Raw genomic sequence first — 26,222 nt, forward strand, 5'->3', positions numbered from 1 at the left:
TAATAAAACAAATCCTCAGACAGCATCTGATCTGATGTCAGAGCCACAAAACTAACGACGAATAAAGATACCCCTCTCTGTTTTCTTTGGTTAGAAAACAGAAGTTTTCTAATTCTGTATCCTCTCTGTTTACAGAGAGAATAGAGAGTAAGTTTACTGAGAGGATAGAAAGGTTTCCTATTCTCCGTTAAGAAAAAAGGTTTCTGAGCCAATTTCAGTTTTTCAAGTTTTTTAGAAAGCATTTCATCTAGTGCCACAAACAGAAAGCTAAAAAGAGTAAAAATGATACAAAAAAAGCAAATAAATACGGTAAAACATTTATTTACAAGTCAATGTATAAATAAAACGCCTATTTTAAGCTGTTATTTGTCAAGTCGTTGCTATCCTCTGCATATAATTCTCTGGATTAATGCATTGAAATTCACGGCCACATTTCCCTTTCGTAGTTAGTTTTTTAAGATTTTTAAGTTGAATTTGATGCTTCCATTCCCTTGCAATGATAAAACTCTTTACAAATTTCAAACCAGGCCTGTATATCATGAACCCCATCTCATTCAATATTTGACCAATAACTTCTTGAGTAAGATCATCAAGCATGGTGGCTCGTCCTAATTTCCCATCCAAAAAACTGACCACAGCTTTTGTGCGTATTTTTTTTATTCGATAACCATAAGCATGCTTAACTGATCTTGCGATCTGCTTGTCCCCATCTGGAACAAAGGGGGCAATTTTTCTTAAAGTCAAGCGAATCTCTGGCACTTCAATATTAGGATACATTGTCAGCAGTTTTTCAACTAGTTGAGACCTGTCCATAGATACTTTTTGCTTCTTCTCTTTTGGCAAATCGCCAACATCAAGTTTTCTTTTCGAACGTGAAACATTGGATGCTGTTTGAGACTTCCCTGACATATCATACTCATGTTCCTCAATATAAGCCGAGTCACCAATTTTCGTTACACCTTCTTTACTTGTATTCCATGATTTTAGCATAAATTCGATTAGTTCTCCCGCTTCTACAGCAAAGGCTGGATGATAATCTTCTTCAGGAAATAGATAATTATCGAGAATCATAGAATTGACATTCATTAGTCCATTCAATTTGGGAGTTGTAAGTACTTTGTGAGCTTCTGCACAATTCAAATCCACATGATTATTGGCGAGAAATCGATTGAAATATTTACATATCCCCTCTTCTGCGAACGGAATAAGCAAATTCTCCTTCAGTTTTACGTACCTTTTAGCTATCTGTGGTCTTATATAATTAATATACTCCTTCACGATGCTTATTTCAGTAGGACTGAGCGCTATTTGAATAGGCACTGCCAATTTTGTGACTCTCACAATGAAATAACCACACTCAAGCAACGCATCTGTGATATCAGAAACTCTAAGGTTTTTCAAAATAGAACGTTTTTGACCATTCTTGATACAAAACAAAGTTATAATGTATCCAACAGCTATTTCTTCCAAGCACTTATCAATTGGCTTACCTTCAAGGCTGCGTAGGTGATTCAAACCCATTTCTTCTATTTTTGAAACTGCCTTTGCCCACCTTAAAGCTGTTTTTTTCACTTCAAAACTTAGGAATGGATTCCACTTCTTCGATAGATCAATTTCTTTTGTTTCATATTCATATATCTCGACAAAGGGGATATCAGTTTCCTCCTGAGTACTCTTATCAGTCTTCAATGATTGCATTTTCAAAATAAACTATAACAAAAAATCGAGAGCCCTTCGTTTTATGCTAGCAGTGACGTCACAAATGAAATGACGACACGATTAATGTTTTTCTTCCACTTTATGATGCCATTAATTACCTTATCTATATATAGAAAAATGTACTGTCTGTTATCTATCAGTTACAATATGACGCCATCTATATATACTTAAAGAAAAAGTATCACTAAGTCTGTTATCTGTTACAATATGACGTCAATGTATATATATAAGAAAGCTTTCATTTTAATACATGACCTAGTTTTCAATGAGACGTCTTACTCAATATAAATATATGCGGCTCAGGGAAAGGTAACATTATATTGTGGCCGAAAGAAAAAATGTCAAAGAGAATTTATCCTATAATGTCACCAAAAAGAAAACACCAGGAGGAAAAACCAGAGCTACGCAAAACCGCGCAGTTACATGAAGATCAACCTGGACAGCAAGAATCAAAACGTATCAAAACTGAAAATGATAGCGATGATGATTGAGTTTGAGATTTTGACTTGGATAAGGTCATCAATGCCCACCAGATTTTAGTTGAAAAAACAAAGGTTCAGCGATATGTTTTTCATAATGACGAAAGACAAGCCGAGATAAAACAAACCAAACAAATTGAAAGCGATAGCGATGATAACAAAAATGACATTGAAAGGACTATCGTTTCCCAGTTGCACCGTCTTTCCACAAAAACAATAATTTAGTGCTTCTGTTCGAAACAGCAATCAAATTGATGCCTACTGATACGCATAAAATTGTTATTTCCGCTGACAAAATGCCTACTGCTGAACAGGTGCGTAGATACAATGCTGCAACTATCAACGAAGTGGCAATCGTTATGGTCGGTGATCAGTCCTTAACTCAAGAAATTATTCTTTATAGGCGAAACAATCAGTTGACAAAAATTACTGTAACTCATCGATGCTACGATACCCTACAATATCCTACCATTTTTTTGGATGGAGCCGACGGCTATCACTTTAATATTAAATTTACAAACCCAGCCACTAACAAAGAAATGGACAAGAAATGCAGTGCAATGAAATATTATGCCTATAGATTAATGATTCGTCAAGATGAAGAGGAATATATTTTAAAATGCCGTCAATTGTTTCACCAATACATCGTTGATATGTATGCAAAGATTGAATCAGAACGTTTACCATTAATCCGTCTGAATCAGACCAAGATCTGCTCTGAACAATACATTCATTTGCGAGATGCAGTTGTAAATGACGTTAATACCACTAACATTGGAAGAGTAGCGATTTTACCTTCGTCATATGCTGGCAGTCCGCGCCACATGCATGAATATGCTCAAGATGCCATAGCTTATGTTCGTCTCTATGGTCGTCCAGATTTATTTCTTAAATTTACATGTAATCCATCAAAGAGCCCTGAATCCGCTGGATACAACGTTAACTGCTTTCTTCGCGTTATGTCAAAATGATTCTTTTGCAAAAAGAAAAAATGATGTATTCTGAAGTGCCTACGTATTACACGTGGAATGCTAATAAAAAATCATTTGAACGTCAAACACGGGGTGAGTCAGTCAACGGCCAACCTAACATCTTCAAAGAAACCACCAGGAAGAATCTACATCATTCACCCCATTCAAGACGAATGCTTCTTTCTCCGCCTGCTTTTGAGCATTTGAGAACTGTAAACGGGACTATACATGACACTTAACACAGACAATGGGACAGCGAAGAATGTTGTATATCCACAAGTTTTACTCAGTTAAAAATTAGCACCTTCCATACGTGTTGCTTTAGGGGGGGGGGGTAGGCTTGTGGTTCAGAGATAAATTACCAAAAGAAAGGGTGTCAATGTATTACAAGAGCAACGCACAACCTGGCTTGCGGCTGAAAGAGAAAGTAAAAAAAGAATGCGCGTCGAGGAATTACCAGAGTATATCAGAGGAATTACCAGTTTTTACGCAGTTTGCGGAGGAATCCGCAAGTTTTACGCAGTTAAAAATTAGCACCTTGCACACATGTTGCTGGGGTACGTTCCAGAAAAAAAAACTAAAAAATAAAGAAGAAAAATAAAATAAAAACGAAGAAAAAAAAAACTAAAAAAACTAAAATTAAATTAAAAAACATGGGATGACAAGAATTCAAAAACCTTAAAAAAGAAAACCAAAACTTTGAAGCTTAGTAGATATCATTGTTAGAAATTGGACTTACTTTAATAATCAAATATCTTTGAAAAAACTACAATAGAACACAAGGGACAATGAGAATCCATATATAGAAGCCTGCCACGTTCCGTGCTGGGGCGCGGCGGCGAAGTCGCCGGGACCCAGCTAGTTAGATATATTAAGATAAATTATTAGAAGTTGATTAACAAACCCAAAGGATACATCCATGTCGGTCACCCAACTTGATATAAGGCGATTGCCTAACAATTGTTGTGATATACAACAATGAGGACCGAAACCTATAGGCTACTTACTACTAATCAATAACATACGGTAATTTATTATCATGTTCACAATCAATACAAATTTTGAACAAAATGGAAAAATTTCATTGTATTGATTTTTGTGAGCTATATTATATGGTTATTTCTATTTATTACTAATAATCACGTCTGACCAAATCGATTCTATGGATTATTGTATTGGTTTCTGGATATTTTTCCTAGGGATGGGGAGTCATGTAAATGTACACTCTCGAGTGGATATTTGCTGCAGTTTCTACGAACGTATACGAGAGATGGGCTCTCTACCCACCACCTCTGAAATCCCAAGTTTTTAACCACTACTTTTCCATGTTACCAAACGAAATTAGTTTTTTCGTTACTGTTCCCCGAAATTTTTTTTTACTAAAGTCCCTCCACCAAAAAAAGTTCTTGCTTACAGACCCTGAATATATTAATAGAGCCTAATTAATGAGGAATAATCATAATAACAATAATAATAGGTAGAGCATTTCTTCCCTATTTCAGATTATGCTTCAACTGTGTGAAAATTCTCTTGAGCTTTCAAAGTACTAAGGACAGTGAAAATAGAATGCGACTGTTTGAATTAGGGAAGTGGCAAACTTGCATAAACCATTTAGGAAATTAGCAAAATTTTGGGAATTCAATATTCAATAGAAAAAGGACTCCTTGCAATAGAAAAAGCAAAAGGAATACAGTTTATGGTAATAGCTGGCACCAAATTAAAAAAAAGAAACTTGAGTAAAAATCAGCAAAAATAAGCTAAAAAACAAATGACACTAAACAGTTTAATAAAAATTACAGTTTTCCCTTGGAGGCACATTTGTCTTTGGGTAGGAACAGGCTACTAATTTACGGACGAAATTTTACGGACGAAAAGCAATGTCAAATCTAACTGATTAGTTTTATGGATTTATTTTCAAGTTTCAAGTTGGCAACACTGCAAAAATGTGATACTACCCAATCAATTTTGGAACAGCCAGAAGAAAATCTTCAAAAATGGCGATTTTAGGGTATGAATACACCAAAAATAGACCCAAAGAGGTAAAATGTTTTTATTTTAATGTTTAAATCACCTTCAATTTTCTACCTTAAATTTAACACAAAATTAGAAAACAAAAATTTCCAACGGGAACCAAATGTAAAAAAAGAGAAGCAATTAAAATACGACGAAAAAAAAATATATAGCTTAAGAAATATACCGTCCTGGCCGAGTGGATTGTTGCGCTGGATTCAGGATCCTTTGTCTGAGAGGACGCGGGTTCGAATCCCAGTGTACCCAATTGTTAATCCGTGGTGTGACTCTGTAAGCTTTGCCAGAGTCGACCCAGCTCTAAATGGGCACCTGGAGAAATCTGGGGAAGGTACACAGGAAGGGTGTGCGAAAGCACAGGATGGCTGGCCCCCAACCCCCCATTGCACTTCCTGGCTGAAGGGCCAAGAAACGGAGATCAGCACCACCGCTAGGGACTGTAAAGTCTAATGCCGTATCCTCTACCTTTAAGAAATATACAGCTTAAGAAGTTGTAGTTTTGTTTTGAAGGTTCAGTTGTCTTTGGGAATTAAGAACTCTTTGTATTTCTAGAAACACTTCGACAGATTTAACAAATTAAAATGGTTTATTCAGTTTCTACAGAGGTAGAAACTTCATAATTTCGAAACAATTAAAAAACCAAAAAATCTTAAAAATCGTGGTTTTCAGGTAAGAACAGGCCTAAGATGGGTCCAGAGGTAAAATATGCTTCATTTTAATGATAAAAAGAACAAAGTTACCTTACTGAATAAACTAGCATATAAATTATCCATAAAACCTAAAACTAAATAAAATCTAAAACTAACAAATAAAAAACAAACCAATATCTATACATACAATTAATACTACTGTGATTGAGCACCACAGAATTTTTTGTACGCACAATTATGAGTACTTCTGTGGTGAATTAGTATTAGTTATATATAAATATTGTTTTTTTTTTATTTACGAGCTTTAGATTTTATCTAAGTTCAGATTTTAAGATTATTTTTGACTTTATCTTTGTTCTTCGCTTACATTTAGCATCGAAGACGCCTTGCTTTATCTAGGCGAAATATCCACTTTGTTTTAGTTTGTCTTTTCCTTCTGGCCATAATCCTGTTTGTTTCTTCATCTTGACATTTTTTTCTGTCTTTCTTTTTATTTATTTGGATGAAGTATAAATGGGTAAGATAATTAAGAACTAACATATTTTAAATGTTTAATTTTGGTAAAGGAGAGGCCTTAAAATTTATATTACTCTATCAATTCTATTTCTCATTTTTACTTTCTGCTTCATAATTTATTGCTTTAGTAGTTTTTAAGGACCACTTCTCAGAATCAATAAAACCATGGTGATGCTCAGAACTAGCATGTTTTTGGTACTTACCTTTGGTGAATGATATATAGACCTTAGTTCTAAAGTAGTCTTACGTTTTTTATATAACTAATGTTTACTTATCTTCCACAGAAAAAGGGGAGTACTTAGCGATTTTAGGAAAATTTTTTAATTAAACCCCTATGTAAGAAATGTGATAAGAGTACGGTAATATAGAAGTACTAGCTTGGTTTAAATAGGAAGCACATTACCTGTGATGCTTATAGATGCTACGGACACAGTTTTAAGAGAAGAATAGTATGGTTTCAGGAAGGAAGGAGGATGCTGAGGCATCATAACCCTTTAGTCATCAGTATTATAGATTATGAGGAAGCGTTTGATTCAGCTAATACATGAGCACTGGAGAAGGCCCTATCTTTGTATGGTATACAAAATAAATACATTAAGGCTGTGAATAAGTGAACTTGAAAACATCGAGCTTCAAAATTGAAGTTAGGGCAGTATTCTGTCTCTCAATTCTCTAGAGACCGTCGATTGTCAAAAACCCTTCAAATAGCACTTATTCATTGGCGGAAATACCAGGTTAATTATACCAGCTTGTCAATCTGGTCTCTAGGGCGATCTGAAACGATTCTTTCTGGCAAAAAACTTGTAAAAATTTCAGGTAGCTGAAAATATTCTATGGGACTGTTCGAAAATAGGAAAATACATCGAAAAATGGTTGCAATCATCTTACAGGTTATTTTCTTCTGCTCATGATAGTACCGATCTTGTTCTAAAAGCAATACCCTTCATAGAGTACACTTGTCAAAAAGAGCTAGACATTTTCTAAGATTTCTAAGCAATTAGAGGAAGTAGAGCAAAATCCTAGCAAACATTTTGTAGCATTTTCAAGAAGCTACGGCCTGATATTAAAAGCGGTATCTTACGCCGATGAATACTTGAGTACTTTTTAAATATAAACTTTCAATTTTAACATGGGATTTTCGAGTTCCGTCAGTTCACTTAATAACGGCCTTAGGGTGGTTCGTGCGAATGATTAGACGGAGAAAGAATTTGTAAGATGCTTTCTAGAGGAATGACTGGCCAAATTTTCTCTCCTAGATTAATAGCTTAGAACTGACTGAATCATCAGACCACATTAGTACTCAGTTTTATGGATTATGGCCAAGCGTTTGATTCAGTCGATACAAGAGCTTGATTCAGTCACTCTACTTACATACTTGTATGGCATTCCCCTTTACTGACATTAGAATGCATTAAAGTGATTTATGCGGTGTGAGAAAATAACATTGCTTCAGTTAAGGTAGGAAATGACGTTAGTCATTGTATTGACTGTTTGGATCAATTTGTTCTGGATCAATTGGATCAGGAGTTAAACACGGTTGCTTTTCAATTTTCATATTTTACTCCTTTTCATAAATATTATCGCCTTGTCAAATACCAATGTTAAAATTAACCATAGGCAGAGCAATAGCGCTGCCTAAGTAAAGAGCGTTGTGGGCACGATGTATTTTTTTTTTCTTTTAGACCATGGCACTTCATATCGAGGGAGTTGTCGTAGAAACTTGAAAATGGCTCATTTGATTGGCAATTGGGAGGGCTTATGCCCTTTTTGAAAGTTAAAGGGGATTGGAGGGCAACTAATACCCCTCCCTCTCTCACCATTTCCCCAAACACAACCAATCAAAACTTTGAGGTAGTCATTTTGTTTAACGTAGTTGAAGGATCCGGAAATTTTTGAAGATGACTCTTACCCAGAGCTCTCAGAGCAAGGGTTGTAAGCTACGCCCTGAGGGGCATATGAGGTTTATATAGATAGGGTGATCGTATAAACTTCGGAAGGGGCTCATTAGATTGCTAAACAGAAATTTTAGTGCGCTTTTTGAGATTCAAAGTTATGGGAGGGTGGATATCTCCCCCCCCCTCCGCACCTCGTATTTTCTCAAAATATGTGATAGAAATTTTGAGATGGCTATTTGTTGTCTTAAAAACTACGAAAAGGGCTCATTCAATTGAAAATTGCAAAGGCTATTGCATTTTTTCATAGTCGAAAGTGATTGGAGGGCAACTAACCCCCCTCCAACGCCTACCCTTTCCCTAAACACATCCGATTAAAATTTTGAGATAGCCGTGTTGTTCAACATAGTTGTAAGGTCCGGAAATTATGTCTTTCAGGATGAGCCCCCCCCCCAGAGCCCTCAGGGCAAGGGTTTTAAGTTATACCCTGGGGGCATATAAGGTATACATAGAAAGGGTGATCATATAAACTTCACAGGGGACTCATTGGATGGGTAATCAGAAGTCCTAGTGCCCTTTTTTAAATTCAGAGTGATAACCTTCCCCCCCCCCCCGCGTAATTTCCTGAAATGCCTCTGATAGAAATTTTGAAATGGCCATTTTTTGTCCTAGAAATTTCAAAAAAGGCTCATCTGAGTGGAAATTGAAGGAGCTATTGCCCTCTTGAGCATTTGAAAGTGATTGGAGGGCAACTAATCCCCCTCTCACGACCACCATTTTCCCAAACACGTCCAATCGAAATTTCGAGACTGCCATTTTGTTCAACATAAATGAAAGGTCCAAAAATTATGTTTCTCTGAGGATGACACTCCCACCCAGAGCCCTCTTGAATTCTCAATATCAAAATAAATATTTATTTAATGTTCAGGATTCACGTGCATTAAGCGCTCTTTTGTGCAATACCTTTTGGTTGATTTTTACACATTGTGCATTTCTGCACAAATATACATCCGGTTAAATCTAAGAATCCGGTTAAATCTTAGATCCGGTTAAAACTGTCAATATAAGATACGATTCTTTTCTGAAAAATGGCTATCACAAGCCCAAGTGGGCCGAATTCCTACGAGTCAAAAATAAAAACAAAGAAACAAGGGGGTGAGGGTTTGGAACCCAGACCCCAACCCCCTGGATTAAAGCTTTGCCTCTATGCTATGACAAGACACTTACCAGTAACGTAGAGAAGGATCTGAACTGGCCAAGCGAGAAAGCAATGTACAGAAACATGATTGAGTAGCTAATGAGAATAGTGAGGACGTCCGATTTGCTCTGTCTATCTAGTTCGTCCTTAATTGAACGTTCAGCAGCATAACCAACTTCCATATATTCTGGCTTCTCATTTGCAGTCCAATTTGACATCAGTGCCAAAAATCTATAAAATAATTATAATGTAAATATTGAGCCCGAGTTTAAACTAGACCATTTAGATTATGCAAATAACATAGTTGTGTATAGGGCACTCAGACAAGCCCAAGAAATGCTCACCTGCATGATGAACACTACTCAGCAAATGAGCTCCATCAAACGAAATCCTAACGCCCTAACGATAAACCCAGCGCAGTTCGTCGGCTTACGCCGAAGAATGAATCAGCGTAATGGGATAATTTAAATATCTTTGACTGACATCAATGAAAGCAGCTGAAATAAAGCTAAGAATCGAATTCCGCCTGCAGCAAGAATATTCTTGCTGCATACTTAATTCTTAACTACGATTAGAGCTTCGAATCTAACACCAAGAAAAATCTGAACCTAAGAAGAGCTTGTCAGATCGGTTGCTAGATCAGAGCCTTGGACATTGAATTGCACTGCAAAAAGAGCTCTGAATGTACTCGACACGCAATGAGTGAAAAGGCGTCGATCGTGTTTCAACATCATGATTTAGTCATCGGGAAGAAAAACATCGGAACTATCATCAAGAATTGTCTGCACGAACATATCCAAAACACACCACCTGTATTGAAAAGCATGGATTGCCTGCGTTTGAGCAGACTAAAGGAGGGTTCCACTGCTTCGATCAACGATGGAAGAAAACCAGTCTGCAATCCCAACGGAATCAACCCCAGACCACGAAAAAAGGATCTCGATTGCAGAAAGATTGTTACATGTCGGAAAAGCTACAAGTAAGTACAAGTAAGCAGAAGCAATTAAAACCAGTGAGAATAGAAGTGAATTCATTCAACAATAGTGTGTGGCTGAAGGTTTCGAAAGTAGAAATTCTAAAAGTTTAATGTACCAAGAAAACCTGGTGAAGGCTGAGTGGTGTAGAGTGAACAATCTACACTACTCTGCAGACAATACAACAGCTTATGCAAGTGTCTCCAAGAACGATGCTTCCCACTACCTTCAGCGAATCAAGTGGAGATTAATTCTGGTACCTGGATGCTCAACTCTAAGAAGGTACAACAAAGGGATTGATAATATCCTGATCAGAAGTTCTTCAATTTCATCTTGATCTCCCCTTTGAGAATATAGTCATCAAGGTAGAAAATGAACGTCAGTTGTTTCTGATTTATTTCACAACTGATTTTGTTTGGGACAGCACTCCAATCTGATCCGATCCTCCTATGCTACAGAGCTGAGATGATGGTCTTTTTAAAGACCTTTTCTTGTTCAGCTCGTCCATCTATGTACAGGAGGGTTACACAAGACACATTGCAAACCGAGACTACCCAATTTACGTTTGGGCTACCCAAACTCATTTGGCACCTCATAAAAGGATCTAAAATGGAATTAGCTGGGCAGTATGTAACACAAAGGTCGTTTTGGGGGAAGACAGAGGGGGCGCTTTCCTCTGGTGCAGGCATTTCAGGGGCGTAGAATTTCTAATAAATAATCTAACACTTATAAGCATTTTGTAATTTTCAAATTTTAGTTTTATTAAAATACAGTAGAGGGCACAGTTGGCAGTACTTGTGAGTAAATCGAATCCAAAATTTTAATTTTTTCCATATCTTTTCCCATATAAAGTAAGAAAAGTCAGATTTAAATAAATTATAACTTGGACAGAAAATATTCGGGAAATAGTTGAGGGGGGGGGCACTAATTAGGATTTGCCCCTGGCAAAAGAGATTCCAGAACCACCGTAGATTAAGCATCACAAAAGGCCAGCAAAACCTTTAAAAATATTTGATGTGGTATTAGTGACACTCTTCTACATGTGAATCCACTATTCCCTTCTCAGGAGCTTCCCCTCCTGGTGTCGGAGTTTAATGCCAAAGAAAATTACACCAAGAGCTATTCGTGATTACATAAGGAGAAACGTCTGAGAAAGAGCAGTTGAAAATAAGCAAGCACAATAAGTGTGTAACTTTTATGAGAGAATGACATTAAAAAAAGAGGTCATGGGTGACCTCTTTGCCCATGGTAACCCATGATTGGGGCTACCATGTAAAGGACAAACCATAGCTCATAGTAACCGAAAATTTAAAAAGGCGATTTGAAAAAAAAGCGGTCAAATTTGGAAGAATCGCGATTTCAGAAATATGAATTATGATTTGGTTAATCTTATTGGTAAAAGTTAATCGCAAAAACAAAATTATGAAATCTTTAAAGAAAAGAACCTTGGAAACTTCCCTAATTAAGATTTTTCTTGGGCAGCGAGGTTGATTGATAGCGTATGTAGGCTCTTGGGTAGGATTTAGCCAAGTTTACTGAAAACCATTTCTAAGATCCAGTTGATGTATAATGCTTGCTTTATCATATTGTCATAGTATTCTACAATCGCTATAAATTCCAATAAATTCCAAAGAAGATCATCTTGCGTTGCACAAATGGTCACAAAATACGCTACTAGTATCACAACAATGACTTTGCTCTGTTTCCAAGTGCGCTCTGGTAGAGTATGGGTAGCTTACAATAGTGGGAACTGGCGCTAGTGTCGACAAAAAAAGACCCTCAACACTGTCTAGCGTTTGGCAACACTCGTCACTTTTCTCACATAAATAGCAAGAGTAATTAATTCCAATTCTATGGTTAGTAAAATTAGTCTAATAGTAAGTGTTTGATTTCAGTTCTTGATAGAAAAACGATTACACCGCTTGAAAAAATGCCAAATGCCACCAAAAGTTAGACAGCGTTGACGGTTTTTGTGGCTAACACTGGCGTAAGTTTCCACCCTTATAAGTTACGCTTACTTTTTGTACTATCCGTAATACCAAAAGAGACATGAAAGTCTGGATTTTTGCAGTTATGACCCACCTTAAGATAAAAACAACGTGAGTTTATTAACTTTTTATAGATGGAGTCTACTTATCTAATTAGTCATTAACTAATACATGCTTATTAATTTTTCTAAATTGCTACTTTTATGTTTGTACACACATTTGATTGAGATCTATAAAACAATAATAAAGGACCATACATAAACGCTACAACCCTTCGGGAACAACCCTAAATTGAGTAAGGGTGCCTTCCCCATGTCTTCATCCATCAGAATATTTATGCCTTCTCCTTAACGCAGTTCTGATCAAATTCTGCCAAGTAAAGACAACGGAGTGGCTCCACTATGTCAGTTTCAGCTGATGTTTTTGCAACAAAGATTACTCTAAAATTCTCAAAATTCTCAAAATTCTAGAAATTTTCACTAAAGAAATAGACTCCTTTAAATACTACTAAAAAGATATAATTGCAATCTATTGGTATTCCTTCTACAGGCATTCTATTGGATATATCCTTTAAACAGGAAATATTAGTTTTTTTTGAAAAAATTTGGCAAACCAGAAATCCGAATTTTTTAATTTTTATCCTGAACTGAAAAAAATCAACGGCCTTCCACGTGAAGACCAAAAAATGGATGGGCGAAGCGAAATTCCACTTATTCAGAACCTAGCTTTACTGACTCAAGGCGGTAATGCCTCTAGGATCATGTGCTCGGAACACGTGTTTTCCAGTTGACTTTTACTAATTTTTTATTTAAATAAACCAGGGAAAACAGCTGTAGTCAGTTACGAGGCTTCAACGAAGCCACTAAGGACAATTTTGCATGGAAGCCTTTTTTGACAATGCTAAAAAATAAATTAGAAGGAAATTAATGAAGTTATAGCAGAAAGTACTTAGGCTAATTTGAATTAAAATGGAATAGTTGTGGGCATGAAGTCATGGGGACCATACATAAGCGTTGCAACCCTTGGGGAAAAAAACGCATTCAATTTATCTAAGCAAAAAACAGACTGAAGTATCCTTCCTCTTTCAAAAAGCGCAAGTTCTTTACAAAAAGACTGAAGGAGGTAGCTTTGGAAAGATGTGACAAACATAAGAAAACACGGTACGGTTAAGCAACCCAACAGAGAAGACACTCCACACAGAGCGCACAAACAGTTTTGTCAGACGCTCCACCTCCATTTGGAAAAGTCTCCCAGGGGGTATTATCCCTCAAAACATGTCTTATCATCCCTTCAAACAGAAGGTTCAACCATTTGAAAGGAAGTCCTTGACCGCTTTGTAAGACCCTGAACTTCCATTTGGAATGGTTTCCAAAGGGGTAAATCCCTTAAAACCTGTCTTATCATCCCTTCAAAAAGAAAGGTCAACCACTTGAAAGGAAGTCCTCGACCACTTTGCAAGACCCTGAACCTCCATTTGGAATGGTCTCCCAAAGGATATTGTCCCTTAAAACCCGTCTGTTCATTCCTTTGAAAAGAAGTTCAACCAGTTGAAAGGACGTTTTCGACCTCTTACAGACCTTGCACTTCCATTTGGAAAGATCTACCTATAGATGATATCCCTCAAAACCGTCTATTCATGCCTTTAAAGGAAGCGAAGCCATTTGAAAGCAAGTTCTCGACCGCTTTTTAAGATCCTGAATCCCCATTTGGAATAGTCTCCCAAGGGATATTATCCCTAAAAACCCGTCTATTCATGCCTTTAAAAGGAACCTAAACCACTTGAAAGCAAGTTCTCGACCTGTTCTTAAGACCCTACACCTCCATTCGAAAAGGCCTCCCAAGGGACGTTGCCCATGATACCCCGTCCGTTCATTCCTTAATAGAAAGTTCAAGACACGACTCTATGGATAAAATCTAGGTAAATAGTTGCCTAGTTGCATACGGAGCCCTAAGTTGTAAACAACCAGGCGTCGAGAATTTGGTCATAAAACAGAAACTACTTACTTCCCTTCCCAGTCAGTAGCTTTGAAATCATGATCCTCAGTTTTGAAGTTATTTACTGGAACTGTAATAACAATCGCTGTTGCATTCATAAACTGTGCATTATCAGCAGTAATCTGTCCTTCGCCAAGGAAACCTCCAAGAACCACATAGGGGAAAACTGGACCTCCGTAGCTAGCCATGCAGCTGGCAGAACCAAAATTGCCATCAGAAGGGGATGTTGGATTTCTATGAGAAAAAAAAACATAAAAAAAAACAGTAAATTTTTTGAAGCAATGAACCATCAAATATAAAATTAAGGCAAGAACTAGAGATAGATAAAATTTATTCATATTGAACAAGGGGCTAATAAAGAAGGGCTGAATAAGGTGTAAAACCGTAATGAGCCTTATTAAACCAATTAAGACGGGGATCAACAACCCTTACAATAAAATTTTGACTACACTACCATTACTACTGCTACTAACAACTCAGTGCAGCACCATGCCGGCTGAGGCCAACGCAACTACGCACGCTCCTCTTCCACCCCAATCTACCTTCCTCTTTAAACACTCCCAATAAGTTCCTATTTCTCTTAAATCTTTCTCACGACATTTTCCCACCCCACTCGGGGACAACCATCTTTTCTACATTTTGCAATTTCTATGTCACTGAGATTTTTGTCACTGACATATGTCAATGACATTGTATGTCAACAGCATTTACGAACGACTATTTTTAATAGCAAAAATGATAGAACTGCAATTTTCCTCTTTAAAATATTTTCAAAAGCGTCATACCTATGAAGATATAGGTCATACCCAAAACTAGGGAAAAGTAAAATAATAGACATAAATACTCACGTGGTACAATACTCAATATGATTAAGATAATCATAAACATCGCCTGTAGCTAAAGGGAATTCTGAGTTCAATATTTCTTCGCTTCCCTGGAACCATCCTAGAGGACTCTGTACCGCACAAGTATCAAAATCCGGGGCCATTGGTTTGAAACAAATGTCCCCTAGTTTCGTACCGGCATCTCCAACTACCTAAAAAACAATAATAATTCAATGATAAAGTAATTAATACATACTAGAAAACTTTAGCTGTTATAGTTATTAAAGTATAAAAATATAGTTTGTGTTATATTTGCTTCAGAGCTATTTTAAGCTAAATGCAGACATTAGCATATAATAAGAATTAAAACACATATTTTTTTCTTCCTTTAGCATACTCAATTTTATTGAGTAATAAGGTATCAGAGTTGTAGTGTAAGGCAAATTTGTTGCCTTAGTTGCCAGAGTTGCCAGAGTTGTGATATAGTCTTGGATGTAGCTATCTTAGTCAAACTTTCAGAAGGATGCCAAAGTCAATCAACGTTCATGTAGGTTTAAAGTCATACAACGTGTATGTAGGTTAGGCAAATTTGTTGCCTTAGTTGCCAGAGTTGCCAGAGTTGTGATATAGTCTTGGATGTAGCTATCTTAGTCAAACTTTCAGAAGGATGCCAAAGTCAATCAACGTTCATGTAGGTTTAAAGTCATACAACGTGTATGTAGGTTAGGCAAATTTGTTGCCTTAGTTGCCAGAGTTGCCAGAGTTGTGATATAGTCTTGGATGTAGCTATCTTAGTCAAACTTTCAGAAGGATGTCAAAGTCAATCAACGTTCATGTAGGTTTAAAGTCATACAACGTGTATGTAGGTTAGGCAAATTTGTTGCCTTAGTTGCCAGAGTTGCCAGAGTTGTGATATAGTCTTGGATGTAGCTATCTTAGTCAAACTTTCAGAAGGATGTCAAAGTCAATCAACGTTCATGTAGGTTTAAAGTCATACAACGTGTATGTAGGTTAGGCAAATTTGTTGCCTTAGTTGCCAGAGTTGCCAGAATTGTGATAAAGTCTTGGATGTAGCTATCTTAGTCAAACTTTCAGAAGGATGTCAAAGTCAATCAACGTTCATGTAGGTTTAAAGTCATACAACGTGTATGTAGGTTAGGCAAATTTGTTGCCTTAGTTGCCAGAGTTGCCAGAGTTGTGATATAGTCTTGGATGTAGCTATCTTAGTCAAACTTTCAGAAGGATGCCAAAGTCAATCAACGTTCATGTAGGTTTAAAGTCATACAACGTGTATGTAGGTTAGGCAAATTTGTTGCCTTAGTTGCCAGAGTTGCCAGAGTTGTGATATAGTCTTGGATGTAGCTATCTTAGTCAAACTTTCAGAAGGATGCCAAAGTCAATCAACGTTCATGTAGGTTTAAAGTCATACAACGTGTATGTAGGTTAGGCAAATTTGTTGCCTTAGTTGCCAGAGTTGCCAGAGTTGTGATATAGTCTTGGATGTAGCTATCTTAGTCAAACTTTCAGAAGGATGCCGAAGTCAATCAACGTTCCATAATTGTTCATTGGGCTGAGAGGATGCCGAGTTCCAGAAATCATGTGCATCAGCTGGTGAGTGTCAAGTGTGACAAAATGTGTGCCAAGCGTTGCAAAATTGTGTCAACCGTTGTGGAGACTATGCCACGCTAGGCGGAACTGTGCGGCATATGCGCTGCTCCAAGATGTATACCAGTTAGTGGAAAATGGGCGATACCTCGTACTGGTTAAGACACATGACTCGTATTCAAGACACCAAAGCTAATAATATTAGGCAAATACTCAATATCCCTTTCCCCTCCTATCTGTGGTTGTATGATGTCACTGTTTAACAACCAGAAAGTATAGTAAAAAAAAAAATTAAGGATTTCAATTTCTGCCACTTTTTTTCGAGAGCCTGCAGTTTAAACGCTAATTCCAGGACACAGTCTATTTCAAAGTCTTACTTAAAAAATTTTTGGTCTCTTCTTTATTGGGAACTTGAGTAATTTAGAAGTTCGGTAACTAATTTCGTCAGAGCAAGGGCACCAATTTGGGGGAAAGAGGGCCACTTCCCATCTTGCATTTACATTGGAGAAAAATGGAAAAGAACCCAAAATGCATTTCCCTCTAGATTAAAAAAGAATACTTTTTTTTTATTTCATTGACGAAGGATTAAATGAAAAATATCCCCCCACGCTGTATTTTCAGTAATCTGTATCCCCAGGTCGAAGAAATTTTTCGGGCATTTTTTAAAATGAACTACACACTTTAGAAAGCAACTCAAGTCGAAGAAAAGTATTTTCAATTCTAGGCAATATTTGAAATACATGGTATCTCATAAAAAAGCAAGTTTTTGCACTTAAATATATTTAAATTTCGTCACGTAACATAGTATCAAAGTTGCATAAATGATAAATTTGTTCTGAAAAATCCATCTTGGGGAAACACGTTATAACGGGTTAGGATGTCAAAGTTACTTGATTCGTATTCAGGATACTCAACATAGCAACCAGGGCCATATCCAGGGAGATTACCAGATTTGAACCTCCCCAACCCCACCAACCCGAAATTTTTCTTTGACTCGTAAAAATGTAACAAAAATAGACACGAGCAAATTTTGATTTGTTTGAAACTATTGTAACCCCCCTCCCCCCAATAAAAATCCTGGGCGCGTCCTTGATAAAAGCAGTAGGTAGGTAAGCAGTAGAGAAGGCAAGTTGAAGAGGGGTTCATTCAAAAAATGAAAAAATAGCCCTCCCCCTCGATCTTGAAAAACCTTTTTTGTACATTTATTAAAGAAAAAACAATCATTTCCCCTTCCTACATTTTCGTGAATTGGCATTTCGTGACAAACGCCCGACATCCCCCCTGCCATTTGTGTGTGGCCATGAGACTGCCTGATCGGATCAGGCTGATCCCACTGCATAACAATAAGGAAGTATAGTAAAAAGAAACCCTTCCATTAAACTAAAGAAGCGCATTGACGTCAACACTTCGAAAATAATAGCACATGACACCCCAAGTTCAAAATGTAATTTTTCATGGTCATCACACAATAACCACATATTTCTCAGTCGGTTGACTGACCGGCCTACATAAGTTACAAAAAAAAAAGGAAAAAATTCCAAACTAACCGTAAATAAGGCCTTCAGTTTATTGTATACAAACAGCCGGTTTTACCGGCAAGGGCAAGTTCAACATGATTATCCAGGTTTGTAAGATCATCAGATGTCTAATTGCATCAGATGATGGGGCGGAAACAAATATATTTGGGTATTCATTATACGGTCATCACAATGAAAATTCGTATATAATTATTCCACATATGGTTATTGCGGCCTTGCTATATCAATTGGAAGTTCCAAAAGTTACAACGTCTGGCCTGTACCTTACCTAAATATTTACTAGAACTATACCAATGGACGGAAGGGAGAGGCAAGGGAAAAAGGTATAAGAATACGAAAAATGAAAAACACTCCCATTTAGATCTTGTTTAAAACAAAGCTCCAGATAGCACTTGCACCCCCCCCCCTGGGAAATTTCTTAGGAGCACTCATGAACTAGACCTATCTGACAAAAATTGCTGCCTATAGACGTCTATACTCGTCAGGTGCTAACATGATTACCTTATTTTTTAAACTATTTTTTCTAGACATTTTTTTTGTGTCATTTTCAGACCTTCGGGAAGTTCATTTGCCAAAATCGAAAAGAAGCACTCAGTGAAGTCAATTAAGGGGGGGCTTATGCTTCCCCTAGATTTTTTCCACCCCCTAGATTTAAAAAAATACATCTTGGGGTTATTTTCATAGAAAGAAGTTTTTTTGTATTTTCGTCGCAAAAATTGAAAAAAAGACAAATTTGCCCCACTCTGGATATTAAAAATACAATTTGTCCCCCCCCCCACTTATAATAGGTTGGTACCGCTCGAAGCGCTTCTATTGTTTTAAAATAAAATTTGCTTTTTACTCAATGTAACTAAAAAATAATTAAGTCAACAGTCTAAAATCGACATAAATTCAAAGACAACTTTTTTTCGCCAAAACAGGTGGGAGGGGTTTAACTCACTTACCCTGATAACGAATTCCTTTCGATATTTAACATATATCCTAACCTGTAAGATCATCAGATATTAGTTGAATCAGATGATGGGATAGAAACAATAATTCCATATTTCACCGTAAAATCAAAAGGAACCCAAATACGTTATATGATCACACCATATATAGTTATCAGCCTTGCTATATCAATTGGTGAAGTTCATGTCTCTAATATCTTTTTTTTGATTTGCTGCGTCTGAAACAGACTATGTACCAAAGGTTCTTACCCGAGGTTAGTGGCGTGGCGTAGATACAAAGCCCATGGGGCAGCCCAAATCATTGCCCCCGATCCTTCTTCTGAAAAACTGTCTGGGCAAAGGATATTTTCAAATTGCCCATTAAATAAGAAATGATACTGACAAGCATGAAAGCAAAGGATATATTTTATTTTTTTTTAAATATATAAATATAAATAAATAAACAAATTTTATAATAAATATCTCGTATAATTACGAAATATTCTTCAGAATTTCGTAGTACCTCGAGCAAAATTCATGCGTAAGTACCTGGTATAGGCGTGCGGGCAGAAGAAGGATAGGTCTACCCTCGTGCCCCCCCCCCCCTATCTTAAGATTTTACCTATAATTTCTTACATTTTTCACCGTATTTTCCAATTTATGATTTTTTCTCAAAGCTGTGCCTCGCTATTGAATAAATTTATGAGTCATGTCAGACCTGATATGACGAGAATTAATAAAATACTATAATGTGGAATATCATACTATAATGTTCAAAGCTCGAATTAAAAAAGAAGAAAGAAACGCGTACGAACCAGCATACTGTAAAATAATAAGAATAGAATACAAATTATTTTTTTCCATGCTTCGGGAGTTTTTGCTATTTTACATCTGCTTAAATTTTGATATGATACAAAGAAAAATATGGTCACATTATTTTCAAATAAAATAAAGCTTTCAAATAATAAATGAAATATTTAAATTCGAATTATATACAAATTCATATTCGAATTGAATACAAAAAGCATTCGAATTATATACAAACCTGCTTTACTAACTAACTTACTAACTTACTTTAGTAAGTAAGTTACTAAATGTGACAGGCTTGTCAAAACATTTCTATTTCGAATGTTACTTCTGCAAATTTGTCAATCTTACTATCGAGATATAAAGTAGAATTTCTTTCAATCGATAAAATTCTAAAGCTACCGAACATAACCTGGACCCCCGAAATGTTCTTCCAACTCGTAAAAATGTAACAAAAATGCATGTAAACAAATGTGTGACCCCCCCCCCACAGCTTAGATACCAATAAAGTTATGAAAACTCGATTTATTTTTGGGACACAGTGCGCGGTAGCGATGCTAGTGGCTGGAGACAGGAACTGGCAGCACAGCTTAGATACCAATATATTGGTATCTAAGTTGTGCATGCATGAAACAGAATACGCGTCGGAGCGCGGGCTTGGAGGAGGCGCCAAGTTCAGAGCTCTGTACCAAAAGCTTCTCATGGACAAGATAGGAGTTTTCATAACTGTATTGGTATCTAAGCAGTGCCCCCCCCCATGATCGAAAAATACCTCCCCCCCCCGAACAACAACCTGGATATGGCCCTGCATCTCCTACACACGTCTCTGGTCGAAATATATATTTTGGTAGTTTTTTAAACATCTCTTCTCATTTTCAAACTGTTTTTTAATAATAACCTTTCTCGGTTTATGAGTTTCTCAGTTTCAATTTTCATTCCAATCTGTTTGAATTCCAATCAGTTTCAAATGAAGGGCTCAGTCTTTAGATTCTCAGTTTATGTCAGTGGTTTCTTCACACTAGTCTTACTTATTCTTCTTTTAATTATTTTTCTTAAAAACATGCTTTCTTGTTTTTAATGTTTTTTTCTTAATTAAAGAAAATATCCTAACCAATGATGTTGCCAGTGTTATATCCATTCTATGATATTTTTTTATGCTAATTTAAAATATAAATTCAATCTTTAAAAATATCTCTCAGCAAACAGAAATCATATAATTGACAATTCCAAGATGTCTGCCATTAAATGTACGATCTAAAAAAAATAAAAAATAAAAAATAAAATATAAAAAAAATATAAAAAATATAAAAAATATATATATAAAATATAAATATAAATAATAAATATAAATATAAAATATAAATATAATTGACAATTCCAAGATGTCTGCCATTAAATGTACTGATAAATGTAATTATAAAATTAATTATAAATTATTAATTATTAATTAATTATAAATTTAATAATAAAAAGCACGTACTGCTGATAAATTCCATCGGAATTGCATCACGTTCTACTATTAAAAATTGCAAAATTATCGAAATCCTGTTTACAAATTTAGAAATATGAAGATTTATACACAACTTTGAGTCAAAAATGAAAGTTCTACAATCTGTTTTGTAAAACATCCAAGCATAATCTTAGATTTTTAAGCACAATTATACAGAATTCTAGAGTCAAAATGAAAGTTCTGCAACTTGTTTGGAAAACGTTCAAACTTAACTTTAGATTTTTAAGCACAATCATGCACAATTCTAGAGTCAAAATGAAAGTTCTACAATCTGTTTTGCAAAACGTCCAAACCTAACGTTAGATTTGTAAGCACAATTATAGAGCCAAAATGAAAGTTCTACAATCTGTTCTGTAAAACGTCCAAACCTAACGCTAGATTTTTAAGCACAATCATGCACAATTCTAGAGTCAAAATGAAAGTTCTAAAATCTATTTTATAAAACGTCCAAACCTAACGTTAAATTTCAAAGCACAATTATGCACAATTCTAGAGTCAAAATGAAGTTCTACAATCTGTTTTGTAAAATATCCAAACCTAACGTTAGATTTTTAACCACAATTATGCACAATTCTCGAGTCAAAATGAAAGTTCTACAATATGTTTTATAAAATGTCCAAACCTAAAGTTTGAAAATGTTCAAACTTGGATTGGATAGTATATCACAATTATGCATGATTCTTGAAGTCAAACCTAAAGGTAGATCTTTATGCACAATTATGCACCAGTCTTTGAGTCACGAAAAAGTCCTACAGCTTGTTTTGGAAAGCGTTCCAGCTTGGAGTAGATCGTTAAGCATAATTATGCACATTTCTCGGAGTCGCAAAGAAAGCTCTACAACTTGTTTGGAAAACGTTCAAACTTAACGTTAGATTTTAAGAACAATTATGCACAATTCTAGAGTCAAAATGAAATTCTACAATCTGTTTTGTAAAACGTCCAAAGCTAACGTTAGATTTTTAACCACATTTATGCACAATTCTAGAGTCAAAAGGAAATTCTGCAATATATTTTATAAAATGTCCAAACCTAAAGTTTGAAAATGTTCAAACTTGGACTGGGTCGTATATCACAATCATGCAGGATTCTTGAAGTCACAAAGAAAGCTCTACATCTTGTTTGGAAACCGTTCAAACCTATAGTTAGATCTTTGACCAGAATTATGAACAATTCTTGAAATAACAAGAAAATTCTATAATTTGTTTTGGAGAAAGTCCAAACCTAAAGTTAGATCTTTATGCACAATTATGTACCATTCTTTGAGTCACAAAAAGTTCTACAGTTTGTTTTGGAAAACGTTGAAACCTGAAGTAAACCGTAAAGCACAGTCATGCACAGTTCTTGAAGTCACAAAGAAAGCTCCACAACTTGCAGTGGAAAACGTTCAAACCTAAAGTTATATCTTTAAGCACAATTATACACACTTCTTAGAAAGTTCTACAATTTGTTTTGGGAAATATCTAAATCTGCAGTAAAATTTTCAAGCAGAAATATAAGCAATCCTTTAAATTACAAAGAAAGTTTTCAAACTCGTTTTGTCTCGTCACAGACGAGTTTGGACTCGTACTGACAATTTTCAATGTTAGGGCAAGGGGGTATGGTACCTCATCCCCAAGTGATTTCCTTGCTAGAGCTAAATATATATCTACATATTAATTAGGCTGTTATTGATACCAAAATGTTATATAAAACTGTGAGCTGACAAGACATTCCATTTAGAACAGGCTTGGAAAGCGGCAAAATAAAAAAACGTCATTTAAAACATATTATTTATTACATATTATTATTTATTGTTTTTACTAATTAGATTGTTTAAAATTATTTTACTATTCAATGTACATTATTTTAGCAAAACAGAAAAATTAATATGGAATATTGTAATCTTTCGCTATACAGGCACCTGGTTAGAAAACCAAAGATCAAAAACCAAAAAACCAAAAAAACCAAAGATCAAAAACCAAATACACAGAGTTGAGGAGGATAATCTTTTTGTAGGTTGTTTATTCTTCGTCTTCTTAAGAACTAAAATTTCAAACAGAAGTAAAACTCTTTAATTTTTTGCTTAGTGGGTGTCCTCTTAGGTTTTTAAAGTAAATTGCTACTTTCAGGATTTAAATGGTTCAAAAAATTTTAATTTTTAGTCGAGTATCGTGTTTGGGAGAGGGGCCCTTCTCCCAAAATCAAAAATTTTGTAAATTTTTGAGCGCTTCTAATAACCGAAATAGACCCCCCCCCAAAAAAAAAAAAAATCCTGGGTACGAGCGTGATCATTTGTATCTCATTTATGCAGAAAAAACAAATTTTATGATATTCATAGTACTTTTTTATATAGATTTTTTAAATAGACTTGTATCATTTTATTTAATAAATTTTTATTATAATATTAAAATAAAATATTAATAATTATTATAATATTTAAATAAATTTTAATATCTGAAAAATAAAAGGACTTAGTCTTACCTTCTCTATTTTCTTCTGAAGTTTCAGCACCTCGTACATAAATTCTTTCCGGAACACAGGTCCATACCAATTGACTACACCGTCGCTTGTGGTACGATTGAACTGAAAAATAAAATTACTGATTAATAGGTCTGTTGTCCTGCAAATGGTCTTATAGGACATACTCAAAACACAATAAAATTGACGCAAGAGCTTTAATATTGAACCTATTCAAGGAAAATTAGGAAAATTACTAAATATCTTTTGAAAAAAAGATGCTGGAAAAGTTCAGAAGTTGAAAATTTATCAATACAGCTAACTTTAAAAACGGTAATTATATGGGAGCTTCAGGAGTATTACCTCCAGCTCTCAAGATATGATTCTTAAGACCATTTTCTATATTCTGCATTTAGTATATCATTTTTGGCATTTCGTTTACAATAACACTTATCTGGTATTGTACTATAACAATTTTAAATAAATCAAAAACTGGCACTTACATGGAAGGGAGAGGGGCTTCAGTGGCATATACCTCCGACTCCCAAGAATTTTATGTTTCTCCTGACAATTTTTTACATTCTGGCATTTTTTTTTCGCACTACCACTCCCCGTCCCCCCAAAAAAAATCCGACATACGCCTCAGTTCAAATGTAAACTAAATATTCTAAACAAGAATAGAAAAAAAACTATGTCAAAATCATTCTCTGAATTACAAGAACAAAAAAAAATGAAAACCCGTAGCATTTTTTAACGACGCATAGAATAGAATTTAATGACACAAAAGCCCAAGAACCGTGGTAACAAAAAAATTAAGACTGTTCCATATAAAGACAATTTGGCACTAAGGAATAACATTTTTTGATTAACAGCACATTTCATCCCTAATATTCTAAAAACCGTTTGTTATGTTCCATATTCGTCGTCGGGAGCTTCCCGACTCTCTTTATACCTCCTATATCTTTCCTCAATAATAAATTCATTATTCACTCATTCATCCAGACTCTAACCCCAAAACAATTCATTCCTTGAATCTATTCATTCGCTCTAAATTTTATTTCGTTTTTAATGCAGTCAATATCAGTGGTTTCCAACCGATTTTGACCATTGCCCCATCTAGACATTTCTAAAATCCTGACGCTCCCTCGTTTTATTGAAATTTTGTTATTCAGATTTTACGTCTATTTACCCAAAGGAAGTTAAAAAGGTCATTAACTTGGTATCATTTTTTGGTTGTCCTCTAGCCATATTTTATATTAATGAAAAATATTGTCTGAATCCAACAATTTTTATACAATGTATAATGTCACTAAAATACTATTATGCATCTTTGTTTGCTTTTTAAATGCATTTAAACGTGGCGTGATTCACATGAATTTTTTTTTTAAATTAAGACTCCAAAATACTCAGCCGAAGGTTAGGTCCTTCCCATTACCCACCAAAATATTGTCCGTGCTGGTGTGCAAAAGTTGCATAAAAAAAATGCAGCAAATTCGAGAATGCTAAAAGGACAATTAAATGGGAAGACAATGCCAAAAAGAAAAATGGTAATGATTTATCAGAAATCCATGTTCCAACTACGATAAAGTCCAAAAGGCCCTCCCCCATCCTGCCACAAAAAAGGCAAAATTTAAGGTATTGATGATTCCTAATGATTCCTAACTCAATAGAAATATATACATACAACATATAATACATATATATATATATATATATATATATATATATATATATATATGTATATACATATATATATATATATATATATATATATATATATATATATATATATATATAAATATATATATATATACATATATATATATATATATATATATTATATTATATATATATATATATATATATATATATATATATATATATATATATATATATATATATATATATATATATATATATATATATATAATAACCCCCCCCCCCACGAACGTGATCAAATACCAAAACCATGTACGTTTTGGTTATGGATAAGGGAAATATCCTGAGTTCACAATTTTTGTAATAATAATTTAAAAACGTTTGGTAAAACGTCAAAAATATATCTTAATTGTTCAGAAAAGTTATTAAGAGCAGTTTTCAAAGGTGCCAATTAGAAGCATGATAAGATACAAAGAAATGAAAGAAAGCAATTACGTAACTGTA

General features: G+C 35.1%; 1 pseudogene; it reads right to left on the reverse strand.

Annotated features, from left to right (window-relative positions):
- LOC136037737 (NPC intracellular cholesterol transporter 1-like) overlaps positions 1-26,222 on the reverse strand; it is a 131,246-nt pseudogene that overhangs the window by 43,904 nt on the left and 61,120 nt on the right.

The sequence above is a fragment of the Artemia franciscana genome, chromosome 17 (genome assembly GCF_032884065.1).
Source record: "Artemia franciscana chromosome 17, ASM3288406v1, whole genome shotgun sequence".
Classification (NCBI taxonomy): Eukaryota; Metazoa; Arthropoda; class Branchiopoda; order Anostraca; family Artemiidae; genus Artemia; species Artemia franciscana.